The sequence below is a fragment of the Anser anser genome (assembly GCF_964211835.1).
Source record: "Anser anser genome assembly, chromosome: 5".
In the NCBI taxonomy this organism is placed as follows: domain Eukaryota; kingdom Metazoa; phylum Chordata; class Aves; order Anseriformes; family Anatidae; genus Anser; species Anser anser.
In genome coordinates, this window is record NC_139725.1 from 66,227,873 (window position 1) to 66,246,893 (window position 19,021).

Sequence of the window (19,021 nt, forward strand, 5' to 3'; positions counted from 1 at the left end):
CACCTTGCTCCCTTTGCTGGCGTCTCCCTGGTGTGACGCGTTGCTGCTGGGCTGCTGTATTACGGCCACCGCAAAGCTGCTGCATCAACACCATGCGTATCCTGGGCACGAGGACGGGCACTGTGGAAGGGGCGCGAGCCAAGCAGCAGCTTCCTGCAGTCCTCTGCCTCCCGCCAGCCCAAGCCGCACTGCGGGCTCGGCACCTCCGTGCTCTCGGTAGGCAGTGCCAGGCTGCTGCTGGTGAGCGATAGTGCTGCCGAAACCGAGCGCGGAGGCAGCGGTTTGCCTGGTGCACGCTCCTGGACTGGGACTGCGGGATAAATGCACAGAATGCAATGTCTTCTGACAGGCAGGGGCAGGTGAGAGGGATTGAATGGTCTTGTCTAGGTTCAAACTCTATAAATCTAAGAAATGGTAGAGAACAGCTGCCCTGGATAGGGGCCGGTAATTTAAAGCTCAGTTATGTATTGTCAGCTGTAATTCCCAGCGGAGATGTCTGAACCTTGCTGTTTGCCCTTGCTGCACGTGAGAAGATCGCCAGGTGTGCAGCGTGAGCTGGCTCCTGCAGCCAGGTCCAAGCCGAGGAGATGAAGGCTGAGGGGAAGTCCTGGCTCAGGTCAGGCGCAAAACGTTAAAACCCATGAAATGTTTCTCAGGTTGGAAAGTTCTGCCAGAGCAACCAAATATCTGCAAGCCTGGGGTTAGTCCTGGGATGCAGCCAGCGGTGGCACGTCCTGCAGCCCCAGCAGGGTGGGCAGAGCCCCGGTACCCTCCTGCCTGGTCCTGTGCGTGAGCAGCCACCAAGGTGGGCCCACGGGGCTGGGTAGGGAAGGGACACCTGAAGTGCCCAGCACACACACCCCTAGGCAGAAGTAGCCCAAAACAAAACCTTCTTGCCGAGCCTGGCAATATAGAGAGCTTTGTCCTAGGGAGCAAGTAAGACTGTTGCCAAATCCATCAACCTAGAAAAAAATCCTGAATTTGGGGAAACTTTTTTTTGGTTAGATAAGCATTTAGCAGGCACTTTTCAACTAGGTCTACCTTTAATCTTGTAGGATGTCAACAGTGCTGTTCTTGGTCAGGTAATTCCTTGCCATTACAAAAAAATTCAAAATATTTTGCAGACATCTTATTCTCAGTCTTTCTCTCACATAGATAGGTAAACACGTTTTTACAAATAATGGTATGGATTCTTCTTATTCCAAGAGAAAAAAAAAAAAAGGAAAACAGAATTTAGGTTGGATTTAATTGTTTTTAAGGTCTGATTTCTTGGAAGCATTTCCATTGCAACATGCAGTGGGTAGTTCCAAATTCCTGGTATCGTATTGATGGCTGCAGGTTAGTTGGGATTTTGTACGTCAGACAAATGAAGCTGAATTCATAGTCTGAAAACAGTTGCCAATACAGTAACAGAACTGACAGTGAAATCTGCCTTCCTTATCTAGCATGCAGTAATAGGGTTTACCACCTGGCATTGATTTAATTTCAGAGGTGTTAATTGTTTGGGGGGAGGAATGGGGGGAAGCTGAATGCCACCCACACGTGGATCTGCAGCACCCACTGCAGCTAAGAGCTGAGTACAAACCTGTGAGCGACGAGGAAACGTACAGCACTGCACCTGTACCTCGGCAAGAAATCTCAGCCGGAGTGTTTTAATGAAACAGGTACTCCTTCCAGTAAAGACTTGCTGTGTTTTTCCATTGAGCTAATTGCTGTTAATGCAAAGTACGTGACATTGCCAAACCAGAGTTATTTGGAAAATTTTCTTTAGAGGAGTGTTTTTTCACACGTGCTGTTTCATTGCTAACGGATTTTGGAGAGCTCAGTAGATAGTTAGGGAACATATGTGCCTTCTATTTCCTCTACCTTGCCATGAATTTAATTTTCAGGCTGTAAATGCATTTTTCTTCTTTTGTTACTATGTTGCAGAACATCTCTTTCCTAGAGAGAATTAGCGAGGAGTGTGGCATTAAATGGCAGGAAATTTCAGATTGGTTATTTGATCATTTACTTTCTGTGCCCGTCCTCCCTGCTTGTTTTTCACCCTTTGCTTATTTGAGTTATATTATTAACTCTTGCATGCAAGGAGCTCTGAAATCTAATCCAAGGAAAGGCTGAATTCTTGGAGATCACCTGGTCCAGCTACCCTGCAAACGGTCTCATAAACTGCACCTCAGGCTTCTGTTCTGATCGGTGCTTTTCTTCCTTTTATTCATTTTATTTTATTTTTTCTCCATAAATCTTCCAAGAAATCTATTTCAGTGCTTCAGTCTTCTGCTTCGTAAGCTATTTTTCCTAATATTTGACCTAAACTTATCCTGCTACAGCGCTGTCTGTTAGTTCTTGTTCTGTCTCTAACTGAACCCAGAGAACAGCACCCAGTGAGGCTGGCGGCAGCTCTGAGCTCACCTGGCCCAACCCTTGCTCCAGCAGGGCCACCTCGAGCAGACCAGGACCGTGTCCAGTGGGGTTTGGACATCTCCAGTGATGGAGACTCCAAACTCTCTCTGAGCAACCCGTGTTTTGGTCTTCATTCTACAGATTATTATCTATTTAGTGACTATCACCGTGTTTATTTTTGTTCTCTCTCCCTCTTAAAAAACACCATTTTCTTATGAAGCATGGTGCCAAAAAACAAAAAAAAAAAGCATGTATATTACAGGCCTCGTTGCTGGTTGTGCATCCCATTGACGTTTGCCTCCCGTGTACTGGGATGACACGGGTGACTCGGTTCGTAATTGCAGGCAACCCCCAGACCTTTCTCCATACATCTATATGGAGCTACTTCTGCTTTTTCTGGGCAGGATTAATGCCTGTTGGATTTCATCCTGATTTCCATTTAATTTCTCTAACGTGGTAGAATCACCTTGAAGTCTAATCATGTTTTCCAACACGTCTACATCCCTTTCCAGTTAGGAATCACCTGGAGGAGGGGCGGGAATACTCTGCAGCAGGCAGCCCTTTGCTGGTAATGTTGATTAGCACCAGGCTGAGGGGGCTCACGCAGGATCCCACCAGATACATCTTTCCATTTCTGATGCTGAGCTACCAGATCTGCTGGTATGATGGCAACGTAGCCAGCTCTTATGCAGTTTATCAGAAGTATGTAAGTATGTTACTCATCTCCTTGGTATCTTCTGGGGACTTGCCAATATGTGGTCTGATTACTTGTTCTTGGGAGCTGAAACTACCCAAGGAGAACTGCATAGGATGTGGAAGATGAGTAGTGGTTTGCCCTTCTGAAGTTTTTCAGTCCAATTCATGCTCCGGAATTTCTCGGAGGTAGCAGGAGAGCGTCCTGAAATTAGTCAGCCAGTTCCGTAAGAACTTGAGGAAAATTTTGTCATTCCAGCTCATCTGAAAACATTTAACTTCTGTACCCTGCGCTTTTCTGTTGTAACTGAGTTATTACTGTTGTGTCAACGGTGCTAATCACGTTACATGCCTGATTACAATTGTCCTTTTGCTGAAGAGTGAAGCCAAACAATAGCAAAGAAGGATTAAACAGTTTGGCCTTTCAGTACTACCTGCCGGGAGCTTTTCTGCCTCCTTTCCCCATCTCCTTCCCAGTTGTTCTCTTGCTGCCAGAGCCATTCCCAGTGCCTCCTTGCTTCTGCACACCCCTTGCTGCGTTTGCCCCTAGGGGCCTTGTTCTCCCGATTTTGTGCGTAAGCGCTCGTGCCGTTTTGTCAGTGCTTGTCCTTGGTGCCAGCAGAACTAGTTTCTGCCTTCTCTGCCCTTCCACGTTGTGCCTGTGGATCTGTCCTGCTTTATGCAAGCGGCCCTCTGTCTTTCTTTTGCATTGGAGTGGTTTGCGTTTATGCCATCAGCATTACCTCTAAGAAACGGCCATCTCTTAACTGCGTTTCCCTCTGGTTCTCCAAACTGATTTGCGTGAGTCCTGAGATTGCTGTCACCACCGTTTTTAGGCAGGCTCTCTTTCCATCTCCATCTTCATGCCGTCTGCCGCTGTGGACAGCGTGCTCTCTAGCTTTGGGACCCTGCCTGGCAGCTCCACTGAAAAATGCAGCAATAGCACCAGAAGTAATTATTTGGAAGTAATTTAACTTACAGATAATGCCAGGCCACAAATTTAGCTTGAAGCAACTCTAATGGACAAATGTCACATAGCTTAGCATAATCTGACGGTAGGTAGGATAAGGGCACACCTACCCCACGCTAGCTGGGTGCTGCTGCCCTGAAATAGCATAAATGCCTCTCTGTTTAGGGACCTGGCACCCTGAGCTCAGAGCCTCCTCTTCCCGTGACAGGCCTGCGTGCTTTAATTAGCACTCTGCATTAATGATCCAGGCTTCTGAATCCAAAGGGTTACAAGGTTTGCTTTAATTATTCCTGCTTGCAGTCTTATCTGTATTAAAGAGGAGAGGAAAAAAAAAAAGTAATTACTTCACTAATAAGTTAGCCTTTTTCACAGGGCCCTTTGCTTCCACTACCGGTGTCTGCCTCCGCAGAGGCTGCCTGCTGGCCTGGGGTGGCCTCAGAGATGGCGTTAAGGAAGCACCCCAAAACCAGCGTGGGTTTATTTGGGACAGATGCTGGGGGGGCATCTTGTGCAGAGTGAGCTAAAAACCTGCCTCTTTGGTCAACTAGTAGCTAAACCACCAGATTGCCCGTGAGGTTCCTTTCTTCTAACTTGTGTGAACAGCGAGCCTCCTCGTACGGGGTGTCGATGCAGGGGCAGGGGGGTGGGGGTGCTTGGGGGTGTTAAAGGCAACCAAGCCGGCTATCAGAAAAGCATTACACTGATTCCCGTGCCAGGCTTTAGAAAACAGTCATTAGAAAAATATATTTGCATCTCTCGGTAAAGTAACTGCAAGTGTCACTGTTTAAAATAGCGCAGGTGGGAGCTGGCTTGGTGTAGAGCACTTCCCCTGGCTGGAAACCAAGCGGGCACCTCTCCAGTCGCTGGCACTATCCAGGGAGAGAAGTATTACAATTTATTATTAGAGAGTAAACACCGTTAGCATGACCTTTAGAGACATTTTAAAGGAAAAATATATATGGTGTAGAATTTGGAGGTCCTCTCTCAGAAATACCCAGCTTGCAGCTCTCTTCTCAGGATGTCGTGGGGAAGCCAAATAATTCCTTCAGATGACGAAGGCAGAATAAAGAGCACCTTGCCCTGACCACTCTCCATCTCTAGGTACCTTTATCAGCACCACAGAGGATGCAGCAGTTCAGTCGGATGGACCTGGAAAACGGGCACAGAGGCTTAGAAGTTTTTGTGAAGTTTTTTCGTTATCTCCTGTGAACGTCACACGTGAGCCAAGAGCACGGGAGAGGGACAGAAGCCCTTTGGGATGTCAGTAAATGCCCCGAAGAAGTGGTTGTGTAGCTTCTGTTTAGCATCACGTGCGGTCTGCAGACGTGGAACGGGGACGCTGGGTGAAGCGGAGGCCCGGTGATCTGGGGGCACGAAGCCGTGTGCCCAGCTCGGCAGTGCTGATGGGCGCTCGCAGCAGCCTCCCCACGGGGCCGCGCACCTTTTGGGAGAACCCCACAGCTCCCCAGAGCAGCGGCCCCCGGCTGGCGCCACCCGCGCCGTGTCACCCTAAGGAGCAGTGCCGCAGCTCGGCGCCACCTCTGTTCTCGCGGTGCAGCCGTGGTGGCTCACAGGGATGGTGCTGAGAACAAGCAGGGGCAGGGAAAGGAGGCGGAGGCAAAGCGGTGATCCACTGAGGTCTGCTCGCTACAAATGAGCCCAGCTTGTCCGCTTGCTACCAGCGGTTCTTTGCTGGAAATTAAGCGTTTTTAACAATGCCAAGGTAAAATCATGACTGCCCGCAGATACCTGCAGATTCCAACTTGCCATGAGACCAATTAGCACAGGGACTTGAAAGGGCTTTGTTACCGAGCTGAGAGCTTCTGCTGTGCCAGATAGCGTTTGCTGGAGAAATTACTTACAATATGTGTGTATGTGTAATATGCTGGCCTGTAAGGCACGTGTGCGTGTGTGAAGCTCACTCCCAAGCGAGGAGGCAGCAGCGCAGCCCCGGGCCACCCCCCCAGAGGACACCAGTGCGAGTGGTCATTAGACCCGTGAGACGCCAGGCTCTCCTCGGCACCTCTGAGGATGGCTTTGTGTCAGATCATTTAGTGTTTCCCAAGTGATGTATGTCAGTGTAACGAATCAGGTTTTGGTGTAATTGCAGCGTTTGTTGTGTGCCAGATGCTCCACAGGAAGGGCTGGCATTGCCCAAGGATTTCATTGAGTCGTAACCTGTAATTTGCAGAGGGGTTGATGGTCCCTTGACCAAAAGCGTCTGACGAACTCCAGTGCCACATGCACGGCATTTCGGTGTGGGAGGAATCCCACACGGGAAGGCCAGCACCAGCCGCAGGGGCGGCGTCCCAGCCCGGTGCTGTGCCTCGCGGAGCAGGGGGCTGCCAGCGGTGCTGCTGCTCTGGGCCGGTGAGGGGTGGTGGGGATGGGGCCTGGGGGCCGACGCAGGACGTCCCAGCACCTTTTCCCCTGCTTGCCTGCAGCAGGGTGGTCACGGGTCGGACAAGCTCTCTCCCGCGTTGCTCCCTGATGTCCCGTGCGTGCTGTGCTTTGATGCAAAAGCTCCTCTTTTGGGCCTGAAAGATGACGTTTTGGTTTGCCTTCATTTTGGAGGTTTGTGTTCTTTAACCATGCAGGTGTCAGAGGTTACAGGTGTGCAGAGAACACGTCCCCAGGGAGAGAGGTCTCACACACAGCTCTTGCAGGGACCTCCTGGTAGCAGCCCTGCAGGGGCAGACCGTGTCTCGTGTTGCTGTCAATCTCCCGCTGGTTTTCTTGTGCTTTTTTTTCCCCGTGTTCATTAAGAGATTCTTGTAAAGGGAGGACAGGGAAGTCAGCATGCAGAGAAGTTTTACTGTGTTTTAACGCCATGCAGACGGGTGAAGGTGGGGGGAAGGACCAGCACCGCTCCCAGCCCTGGCAGGACACACAGCACCGCAGCCCCGGGGCGGGCAGCGGGGGCTCCAGGAGACCCGCAGGTACGCGGCTGGTGCCGTACCTCGTGCACGTGTTGGGTGCACTCGCTTGTCTGCAAGTGTCTGCGCTTGGCGTCCCACTGGGCTTCCCAGGCGTGTTTTGGTGTGATAAGGAGTATGCCTAAGAGATTTATTTTCTTCAGTGAAAGCGAAATTGGAGATCTGAGGGATGAAAAGTGGGTGGCACCCACTGCAGAGGTAAAAGTAAAGAGCAGGAAGGACAGAGGGAGCAAGAGAAAAAAGCTTTAGACATCCCCTCTTGATGGGACCTGCCAATTCTGAGTTTCTCCCTGGAGCCTGTGAGCCAGCTGAGGGGACCTGTTCTCCCTGAAGTGTCTGTATGAGGCTTCCCGACCCGTTCTTATATGTTCAGACCTTTGACTTCCCCGTGTCATTTTATCTCCCGGAGGTGAAACTCGTGACCCGAAGCTGTTAAATGGGAGCAGCCCGGACCAAGCCGCTGCAGGTGCGGCATCCTTGCCTGGCTGAGGAGGGCACCGTGCCCGCGGTGCCGGGTGCAGGGTGGCCAAGGAGGGAGCTGGGGGCTGCACGGGGCGGGCGCCTGCCCCCCGCCTTGCTGCTCATCGCTTGTCTTCAAAGGGAACCTGCCTGCAAGTCGAGCCACAAAAAGGCATTTATGTTACTGCTGTAGTACTTCTTTCCACACATTAAAAGCCATCAAAAGAGCAACCGGTTGCATCCTAACGGAGGAGCTGATATGCGGTTGCTTCAGTCCCTCCAGCTTTCTGTTCGTGGGCAGCGCTCACAAAAAGACTCTTGCTTGCCTGATGGGTCTCGGTAGGGTTGTTAATCACTGTCAACAGCTCTGATCGTGCAAAGCCACCGCGCTCTTGGATGCACCGTGTAATTCTGGACCACATATATATCCCCCCTGCTGCTTGTGCCTATATTTAAAACAACTCTAACTTTTGTCAGCTGCAGAGCTTTTTGATCTTATTTTTGCTTTAGCTGTGTGACACAGTGAAATCATAACAGAAAAAATTTGTTGTTGTGTTCAGTGATTGTCTCCCATGAAACAGCCCAGTTATCTCACAGTGGCACATTTTAACATACATGAAATCGGGCATTTTTCAGAGCCCTGCAAAGACTTGTTTTTGGCAGACAAGCTCTGTCAAAAGACTTCACTGAAGCAAGAAAGTCTTGTAAAGAGGAGTTCCTTTAAACTGGTTTCTTGATAGCTAATAGATTGTTAATGTTGTATCCTGCATGACAGTGAGGAAAAATAATACATGTGATGTCTTGTGAGTTTTCTTTATAAGAAGGTAAATAGCAAAATGAGATCACGATACTCTATTTTTAAGAAGAAATAAAGAAGAGGAAGGGCAGTAGTTTACTAGATAAAAGCTGAGGCATCTGGGCCCGCATTAGGGTAATTTTGTCCAAATTCCTCAGATGCAGAAAAACTTGATTAAGCTGGTATGTGTTTCAAGTGCAGCACTGGATCTGTGGCTCCGGTTTGGTAGGTGCGAAGCCTATGGATAAATAAGTATGGGTCTATTAATAGTGCCCTGTAAAAGAGAGCAATATTTAAGTGGAGAAGGGGATGGAGGGAGGTGACTTTGGTGGAAGGGTGGGTGGAAAAGTGCCTGGGCAGCCATAGCTGAAGGTTTTACTGGGGCGTGGGGGTTTACTAGCAATGAAACGCAAGCACTCAGGTACAGAAACGGAGCAGACGTGTGAAGGACGCAGCTGAGGACTCTGCTTGGCTGTCACCTCGGCAGTGCGCGGGCACCTCCCTCACGTGCGGTACACGGGATGCTCCTTGGCGTGCGCGACCCTTCCCCGTCCCGCGACGGCTTGCCCTGGCCGTGGCCTCCCCTGCGTGTGGCCGGGGCCGCCCCGCTGCACTGTGGGTGCACTCTGGCCGCGGGGCAGCGAGGACGGGCAGGAGGCTGGATGCCCCCGCCATCCCCACGCAGAGGCAGGGCTGAGGCTTGCCGGAGGTCCCCGGCCTCCTGTGGCGGCACCCCGCACCCTGCGGCACCTTCCTGTGCCCTGCTTTGAGCAGCTCCCCATCGCCCTCGGCTGTGGCACCGCTCAGCCTCCAGCCTCTGACCTTCTGTGACTTTGCAGGGCAGCAGCTGGACCTGCCCTCCCCACGGAAAAGCTTCTTTCCAAGTTTCATGTAAGCTTCCATCTTTTTCTTAAGGCCCAAACTGAGCATTACAAAATTACTTTTTTATAGCACGGCAAAACCAGACCAGGGAGTGTGGGAATGTGCAGGCTCACACCAGCATCTTTCAGGCCTTGCAGCAAAGGCTTATGAGAAGCTAATCCCAGCCTGCCTTCACTGCATCGGGAGCTGAACTCCTTGCTCCCAGCGGATCTCGGAGTACTCTGACAAAATTAAACAGATGATGCTTGATGTTGCAAATGCCTTATTGAAGGCAGTTCCTTAGCAAAAGCAAGGCAGGGATAGCACAAAGCCTTCCATCCATCAGGGACCTTCTGTGGAGAAATGACTGGCATGTTGTACATCTCATCTTATTTTTCATTTAAGATCTTACTTTATGGTCAGAGTGAACGATTACGTGTGCTGTTTTGTTAACTAGAATGATCACCCTGCGACTTCAGGGTTACACTAACTGCGTCAGCTCAGTACTCGGTACTGCTCTCCATTTCACCACGGCATGCACAACAAGTCATTGTGACAGGAAACGTGGAGTTACAGAGAAAAAGTGAAATTGGGAATGCATTTTGGTAGCCATGCTTTAAGGAGCCTTGGCTACCCACTAAGATATGGAGGTGAGACTGATAGAAATGTGCAGAAATTAATAGGTAGATTAAAATATCTTCCATGGCAGCCAGATGAACCTGGAGAAAGGGCGATGAAAATGCTGGCAGGCCACCACCATGCTTTTGGGATTCATTCTGATGATATTATGAAGCTCGGGGTGCCCAGTGCACCCACAGCTCATGGCTCTTGTGCCTTGCCCTTGGGAACCAGGCAGCCTGCTGCAGGGATGGGGCACGAAGGCATGAGGTGCTTTATCGGGTACAGCCCTACACCACAGCGGTTTCCTTGTTTCTTTGAAGTATTTTGAATTTTGCAGCTCAGCCACGTCTGCATGATAAAATGTAGGGTCTGGCTCTGAGCAGCAGTGAAGATAAGGGCAAATACCCACATTTCGTTCTTTCATCTTTATCTCCCCTACAAAAGTTACGTGCATCTAACGGTGATGTTAAAATTCATAATTCTCTGCTTTCGTCTGGAAAGATGTTTCACTAAGTATAAGCCCTTGGCAAAATATCATTGCAATAAGTAAAAAAGAAAAAATACACACACAAAAACACCCTTACTCTTAAATCTTCTTCCGCGTTCCTCATTCAGGTTTTGTAACTAGACACTGAGACGTGTTATATGTGGGATTTCATAGTCTGCGTTGTTCTCCTGAAGTTTCCTCCCCACGCAGCCCTCCCCGTGTATCCCCAAAGGCAGTTGCCGTTCTTTGGGTCGGAAACTGCCGGGGCCCACGGCCAGCCTGCCGCAGAGCCCCTCGCAGCGCAGGGCTGCCCTGCGGCCCCCTCCCAAGGGCTGAGGACGGAGCTGCCCCTTGGGAGCCAGGGGAAGCACGGCGGGGACGCCAGGCTGCGTGAGGGGCAGGGCCGGAGCTGGACCCCTCGTGAAGGGCTTGGAGAAAGCGTCGGCTGTCCCCAGGAGGAGCTGAGCCTGAGACGAGTGTGCCCTGGTGGCTCTGCGGGGACAGGGCCCCTGCCCCGCGCTGCTGCTGCAGCCCCTCGCGGTGCTTTCCTTGCAGACCTCCCTGCGGTGCGTTTTGTGTGCTTGTTCTCACAGGAGCAAACCTTTATGAAAGTGCCGTTTCTCTCCCAAAACATGAACCTGAAGGGCGCCCTTATCTCCATCAGCCTGCCCGCTTTTCTCCTCTCCCTGATCCCACCAGGAGTCTTTCTCCGTAGCTCTTCTGTTCGGGTTTCCCTCTCAAGTGTTGATGAGAGCAGCGGTACGCCAAATCCTGGACGAAGCTGTAGTCACGTCTTGTGAGATGGCACGCGTACGCTGCACTGTTACTGGTTACCGCTCGAGCTTTGCTGCTAGAAGAAAATCTTGCCCATCCTGCCCAACGCCCGGCTTTTTGATCTTTGAGGATGCCTCTCGCTGGTGGCTCGTCTGTGTCCTGCAGTTAATTAGTTTGCCTTCGTTTCTGCATGTCAGACCAAAAAATTCCATGGTTTTGGAAGAAATTCTTGTTATATGGTCCAGCACTTTTGACTGTAGACTTTCAACTAGAATATCATCTCACCCCACATTTTATTCAAGTAGTTCATGTCTGCCATGCTGGAGCAAACTTTTACTCTTCTAAAAATCAAACTAATGGTTCCACATATGTTTTTTGTTAACAATTTCTTTTTTCCTCTTGAACACTTCCATATATGTATTGACATACCGAAGCTAGACACACGTATAAGTAATGGTATAAGAGTCAGCAATGCTCTCAATTTTTATTTATTTTTTAACTTCCTTTTTAAAAAAAATCAAGTAGAAACCATATACTTTATTACAGTATTTTCCTCTGATTAGTTCCTACAAATGGTGCTGTCAGGAGCAGTCAGCTAACAGGAGCATGAATCTTCTCAGCCATCAAAACAAACAGCAGTTGTTATGAGCCCAGGACAATTTAAATATAATTTAATAATAGCACCTAAATCCATACGTGTCAGGTGGCCTGACACCAGGATCCCACGAAATAACGAGCTTGCGGAGGCAGCCGGTGCAGCAGAGTGCCGCTTCGTTCTCCCCGCTAATTGCATCCAGCGCTGCCAGCTCGGTAGCTTGAAACGCGCTGACCTTTCTGAAAGGCTTCGGAGCTGCCCCGCGCTGAGTGACTGAGTCTTTTGTTTTCCTTGCTCACTTCACTCCCTCTGCTTCGTTAGGCAGGCACTGGAGAGACAGGTTAATAAAAGGCAAGATTTAGATCAGTCACTATGTAACAGTGCAGAAAACCAAAAATCAATCAGCTGGCCATTCAGGTAATTCCCAACCACAAATTTCATACTCTGCGGGGCTGGGGAAGTGTGTGCGCTCTCCTGCTAATTGCACGTAGGTCAGGTGCATGTTCAGTGCTGCAAACAAAACTCCATGCCTAGCATCTTGTTGCTTTTTTCTGCTCCTGCCTCACCTTCTGATGCGGACGATCAGGTTGAGGGAATGGTTGAAGTATGGTGAGAAACCATGAAATTATGGCAGGCTCGCTCCCACCTTGGAAGCCCCATTAGAACCACTGTACAATTTATATTGGTTGTGCCAGTGTAATATTTAGAAATAACTTCCTTCAGTGCTCTCATTATCTAGGCTACAATTGCAACCACCTAAAGCCTTGGGATGCTCTTGTGAAGGTGCATGTGGTATTTCTCTGCTAGAAGATCAGTTGCGGAGCCTGCCCTGCCTGTCTGACGTTGTCACCAGCAGCCGGAGCGGCCCTTGCCTGGCGGTGAGCAAGAGGAAGGGGGCTCAGCCTGCTCTCCAGGGGCACCCTGCTCTCCGGGTGGCTCCGTGCAGTTCCGGAGCCCTGTGGTCCCAGCCTTGCAGCCACCGGTTTGCAGCAGGGACCCACTGGGAGTTTCTCTCCGGGGAGAGGAGTTGGTGAGCTGGAGGCGGCAGGCAGGGAGGGCACTGTCCTTGGGAGGTATTCCTGCGGTGCTGCTCCCCAGTCTCTGGGTGAGCAGGTGGTGGGCCAGGCACTACTCACTGCTGGAGTCCCTGCCCGGCTGCCACGAATACGAGCCCTTCTCGGAGCAGAAAGTCGCAGAGGGCTTCTGTGCTGCACACAGTTCTAAGCTGAACCCCCACCGGTGTCACAGTCTGGCAGGTACTGTCCTTGAGTGTGCTGGAAATGAATTCTTGGAGGTGCAAGGTTTTATTCTCACTGTAGATCTATCAACTAATGAGCTATGTGCAGTCAAACCAAAACCCGAACTGTTGTTTTAATGTAAAGCAGCATGCCCAGCTTAGCCCCCATGGGAATACAAACAGCGCTGGGCGGATGTGTGCACGTATTCCTGTGCCTTGTTATGTCCAGGAGATGCTGAGGTGAGCTTTCCACCATTTGGTGTAATTCTTGTAATTTGCTCCATACTCTCCGTGTCTTTCACTGACATCAGTGTTCACACCACTGATGCTCATGCAGTGCTTTGCAAGTACGTGGCAGAGGCCAGGGAGATTTTCACCGCTTCTGATGTGCGCCATGTGGGAGACACCCTTTCACTGGGTAAAGCAAAAATAAAGGTCATGGAAAGACTGCGGCATATATGTGAATGCAATTTATGGATCTCCCTATTTCTGAGGTGCATGTTCAGATCTATCTGAACATAATATGGTGATTTGTGTTTAGAATAATTTACTGTTCCTCTCACGGGCTCCCTTAAGCACAACTATTTATAGGAAATGAAAAGAAAATGTTGTATCTGCTACACTTCTATCAGTGAGGAATTAATTAAATGGCAAGGTGCACCTCCAGGAGAATTATGTTTTATTATTTCTCAGGATTCCGTTATTAAAAATAAGAAGCAAAAGCTATTAGTATTAGATTTATTTTGTATTAAATTTGCTGTTCAAAAAACTGTTCAGAAAGCCCATAAAGACTAATAGGCAATTTTAAGGCAACTTGATAACTGAAGTGTGAAAGGCTGAAATGCCCAAAAGGTCAGATGCCTTCGAGATTTGATTTTCTATCCAGTAAAAGCCTTAATGAATAGTTTAATTATATGACATATTATAACGCATTGGCTCAATGAATCCAAGGAATTTAGCAACTGCTGTTTTCCTGGATAATTCATTTGAAAATAAGTTGAATTGTTAAAATAATCGTTGACTACTTCAAAAGGTTTCCGCTGGCACTCTCATGGTCCATAGAACTAAATTATAAACCCAAACTTCAGCCGGCTACAAGTACTTAATTGGATTATATTTTTGTAAGTTTGCTCTTTCCTCTTTGATAACGAGACCATGATGGACACAAATAAGCTCTGGAGCTGAAGTTGGCCAACTGATTAATTACAAACGGTTTACGCAGCACGCTGCAGGCTTTGCTCCTGGCTGTGGGGCAGTGTCACCGCTGTGACCTCGCCGCCCCCCGTCACATCCCGCCCCTCGGCCTGTGGGTCCCCGCGCAGGGTCTGCACGTGCTCCCATCCCCGCGTGCCTCGGTACCGTGCCGCTGGTGCACGCCTGCTCCTGCTGCCTCTAAGTGCTGCAGGGCAGGGAGGGCTTGTGTTAGTCCCTGTGCTCCCCCAGGAGAAAGCAGGGATAGCTGCAGGGTGCTGCACCGCTCTTGGAAAGCCACTGCAAACTCCTGGCTAGTTGAACCAGCCCTTGCCGAAGACACCGTGCCCAGTGGGACTGCTCCTCCATAATGCAGGAGCTCTTCTTCTAAATATTACTATGCATGTTAAATTAATTTTAAATATTAATTAGAATTATTGTATTTTAAAAATTAAAGTTACCGTACTGGTTTCTGCTACTCCAGCATCCGAGCACGTCGCAGTGCTTTTTGGATTTTCTCAGCCTTCCTATGAGGAAACAGTTCTTACTGTGGGGGTGGAAAACGTCACTGTGATGAGGCTAAGATCCTTGAAGGCATTAAGGTCGCTGATTTTAAGGTGATTTCAGGAAGCATTAGACACCAAAGACCTTCTGAGGAACTTGACTGAGTGACGGCACCAAGCCTGGCATGACGCCTGTGCAGGGCCCCTGCCATGCCTCTTCCATTTTGTGATTTTTACACACCTGAGGCGTGGCCCGAGAGTCAGTAACACCTGGGGTTAGTTCACTAACCCCGGTTCAGTGCCTCCATCGCCTGGGTGAACGTGTGTAGTTGTAGCTGGAAAAGGATTTCCCAGAACACTCTCTGTAGGCATATAAACAGCACTCAGATGAGTGTTTTCCTCTTTGTTAATAACACAGCTTTATTTGTAACTCCTTTTCCCAGTCATTGGCGCACAGAGCAAGAAGTGATAGGAGGAGTGAGGAATATGTCCAAAAAGCTCTTGAAATCTGGGGGATGAATGCAGTGTAGCCATCAGTACCAGGGATTTTCACAGCCTCCCCCTGAGAGCTGCAGTGGTGTAACTTCTGCTGCATAGTGTCATTGTTCTGCATGGAAATATCAGTCTATTTTTCACTTGAACAAGCAGGCACAAAGGAGCGCCATCTGACATAATTTATTTGGGCTTTCAAAATGTCTTCAGCCAAGTCCCAGAACACAGAGTAGGAATAAATGGCCATTTGACTATGGCAAAAGGTTAACAGTAGGGTGTCCAGAGATTTCCACCTGGGGACTCTTGCTGCCTGGCATACTAATTAACGATGTGTGGAAGGGAACGATTACTGATGTGCTACATTTGCAGATGATAGAATTATTTAGATCAGCTAATGCTCTGGTCTGAAGGGACACTAATGAAGCAAGGTGATCAACAAGATGATAGCAAATAAAAGCCAACACTGTGAGATACAACTTATGTAGGACAGAATAATTTGGAAAACTCCAAATATGTCTGGAATATGTCTGTTATGTCTGGAACTAACAGCAGACACATGACTCGTTAAAAATATTGCTTGGAAGGCGCCATTGGAGGTCACCCCGTGCAGGCCTCCTCTTGCAGCACCACACCAGGTGAGCCGTGGCTCCGTCTCGGTGAGCTTGGCAGTGCCAAGGATGGCAGCTCTGGGTGCCTCGTCGGTGCCCACCGTGACCGGGTGCAACGCTTCCCTAGAGCCTTCCAGGCTGCAGCATTTAGCTGCCGTTCCTTGTTTAACCACTGGCCTTACCAAAGGGGCTCCATCACCTTTGCAGGCACCCTCAGTGGCGGCGGGCTGCTGGTGGATGCACAGGGCACTGCTGGAGGGGACGGGTGCCCGCTGGAGGTGCTGGGCGCCTGCTGGAGGCGATGGGCGCTCTGCCCCTGGCCGCGCGTGCAGCCATCGGCTGCAGTCTGGCATCTCTCAGCAGCTGCCTTCTCGTTGACTGAAGAACGTCTTGTCAGACCCAGGTCAAATTTCATTAAAAAATTTGACAAGATCAAGCTTTCTTTTACTAGATCTCATAGGCGCTGTTCACTGGAAATGCTTTGACACAAACAGCCTTTTCTGTTCGCGTTTCTAACGGCTGCCCCGAGTTACCCTGGCCGTGCGCTGCCCGCCTGTGCGCGCAGTCACGAAAGCACAAGGGGTGCCCCAACTCCTGAACAACTTATGCACGTTGGCACAAGTCACTTTCTCGTTTTATCCTCAGGAATGAACACCGGCCTGCTGCAAGCGGCATGCTCAGCAGCCCTTGCCCTGGGGACCAGCTCCAAGCAGACACATCTGGCCGGGAGCTGAGCTCAGCCCGGGCTCACCCGACCGCTCGGTGCTGGGCAGTGGAGCTGCCGTCCCCGTTGTCCCCGCTGTCCCCGTTGTCCCCGTTGTTCCCGCTGTCCCCGTCCCAGCCAGCTGCCCCGCCAGCCCCAGCCCCGCGCAGCGGGGACGCGGCGCCTGCCCAGCTCCTTCCCTGCCCCTTCAGGGGCTGAGTCCTGTGCCGTGGGAGTAACGGTAAGCGACATAGTTAGAATCCAGAAATTAATGTGGCTGGTGTTAAATCGCGTGGGAGTTCTGCAGCGGGTTTAAAGGTGATCAGACAGCAGGCGTGGTGCGCTGAATATTGATTTTTCTGTATGACAAGAACTATTTTTGTATACTCGGCTGTCAAATAAACAACCTACAATACAAATTAAGGGGGCATGTCCAATAAATCCCATGTTTATAAAATAGCTGGATTCTACAGGGCAGATTAATTATGGATGGCAATTAATTTGAGCTGCAAACAGCTAAAATCATGAATATTTTAGTGGAAGTCCACCTACAGCACCAGCCCTGGAAATTACATCTTACGTTCCAGTGCTTGCTTTTATTCTGAAAACATTGCTTCCATTTGCGATTGGAAGCAACAACTTATAAACACTGCAATAATCATACAGCACCACACGCTTTCTGCTTTTCTGTATGCCAGATGAGTCATCCCGGTTATTTTGTATTACTGTGTTATCAGAATGGATCTCATGATATGATTATAATGCATGTAAAGCTTAGCAAGGAAATACTATATAAATTTTTAATATAATTTTCTATTCAATGCTCATGTTTTGTAGTGCACAGAGGCAAATTATTTTAACTAGTTTGTGCCAGAGTGCATAGTTGCTGTTTGAATTGCTTTATTTCCATCATCCAAAACTCAGTGTGATGAGACAACACTTAATACATAATTTTATGAATACTTTGCCACGTACATAACATGTGACAATTGTCTATAGTATATAATTGTTTATTTTTCTATTTGATTTTTTTATTTCATCCTGCTGATTGCCAAATGATACACGATTTTCATAGAAATTCAGCATTTTCCATTGCATCTTTCGTCAAACACAGAAGTGAAATACCAGCCCTCTATCTCTTCATGTGCTCTGTGTGTCTGAAGGTCAAAGGTGCTTCAGAGAGGTGACTTTTTTTTTCCAAAACACAGCAGCACAATGGTCAGGATTTACTGAAATCATACTACTTTTTCATATTTTCCTATTTTTGAATTAACTTGCAAATTGGAGAATTTGAATGCCTGGGGAAGGAAGGGTTTGCTAGCAGTATCCAGAATTCATTTTATGGGAACAGCTCCCCCTCCCCAGCCCATCCGTGCCATTTCTGCGGGCTGCAGTGGGCGGACATTCCCACCCCCAGGGAGCTCGGGCAGCCTGCGGGGAGGGTCAAGCAGTGACCCGCTGAGCACGGTGTCATAAAGAGCAAATTCATAATGGGAGAAAACACCGAGAACGTTCTAGAATGACGCCCGATCCCGGGGCAGTCCATGTCACCGAGCTGCAAGGCAATTAGGAGCACTGCGCCGAGGTAAGTTGGCTCTGCGGGAACCTGCAGCAGTAGGTACTGTTAGAGAGAACAGTAAATGTGACGTTTTTGTTCTGTTTCCTGAGAATTTGTGGCTTTCCGCTGACTTGTCATCTGTAAGAAAAAAGCACAAAAAGAAATTGCCAAGGTACGGAGTGGTCTAGCCTGACTCCGGTGTTAATTAAGAGGAGGCTTCTCTCAACAAGGGAAGCCGCTGGTATTGGAGTAACAAATTCAGTGAACCTTGAGGGAAAGCACAGCAAAGCTCTCAGCTGGGAAATAACCCCCGTCTGTTCCCAAATTCTCTGGCAATGCTTATTTATCCCAGTTTGAGCCAAAGTGTTAGCACTGGAAGTGGAGGGGATGTGGGGAAGCGAGGGCCCAGGGCAGCCGACAGGGAGGGGGGATTTCCCCCAGGGCAGCAGGGCTCCCCAGGGCTGCCTTAGGGCAAATGCAACAGAAAAGCCTGCAAGAGCTGGCTGAGCTTCACATACAGCCGACTGAGGGCTGGGATGGGTTTTAAAAGCAGGACACGGGTGAAGGGAGGTTTGTCATGCCTCGGGCACCACAGAGAGGGCAACGCCGATCAGAAAACAGCTGCAGTGGTAAAGCCCTCAGGGTTACTTTTACAGTAAGCTGGCTAAATCAGAGGGATCCGTAGGTATCCTGCCCCGGGAAGGACCGAGGATAACACACAGCTGCAGCCATGCGGCTCTGCCTTTTGGAGGCTGTAGTTGTGTGTCCTACATGATCAAGCAGGCTGGCATAATTAACTTGGCATTAATCACACCCCTTTTCCATGCTCACAGCATAACTTGGGAAGGGAAAAAGTACAACTTGTGAATATTTATGATCGTTATTTACAATGACAGCACCTGTTATGAAAACACAACAGCATAAACGAGTTTCAGAGGCTGCTTTATTCTTGTACCAGACGCTGTGACTTGGCAAGTCTTCCGCACAAACAGAGGCACGAGAGGTGATATAAATAGTAGGAGCAAAGGTCAGACTGACTGCTCCCATATACATCAAACGATTACCATTTTAGAGAAGACATCTGAAGTCTCCTGTGCTTAGTTTTCAGCCCTGTCTGTAAGTGACCGAAGGAGGATA

At 49.3% G+C, this 19,021-nt stretch overlaps 1 long non-coding RNA gene across 1 annotated transcript; it reads left to right on the forward strand.

Moving 5' to 3' along the window:
• Positions 1 to 1,512: 1,512 nt before the first annotated feature.
• On the forward strand, positions 1,513 to 6,401 carry LOC310900575. The gene is made up of 2 exons (XR_014585233.1): positions 1,513 to 1,664; positions 5,165 to 6,401. It is a non-coding gene; the product is annotated as an uncharacterized lncRNA (long non-coding RNA).
• Positions 6,402 to 19,021: the final 12,620 nt, after the last annotated feature.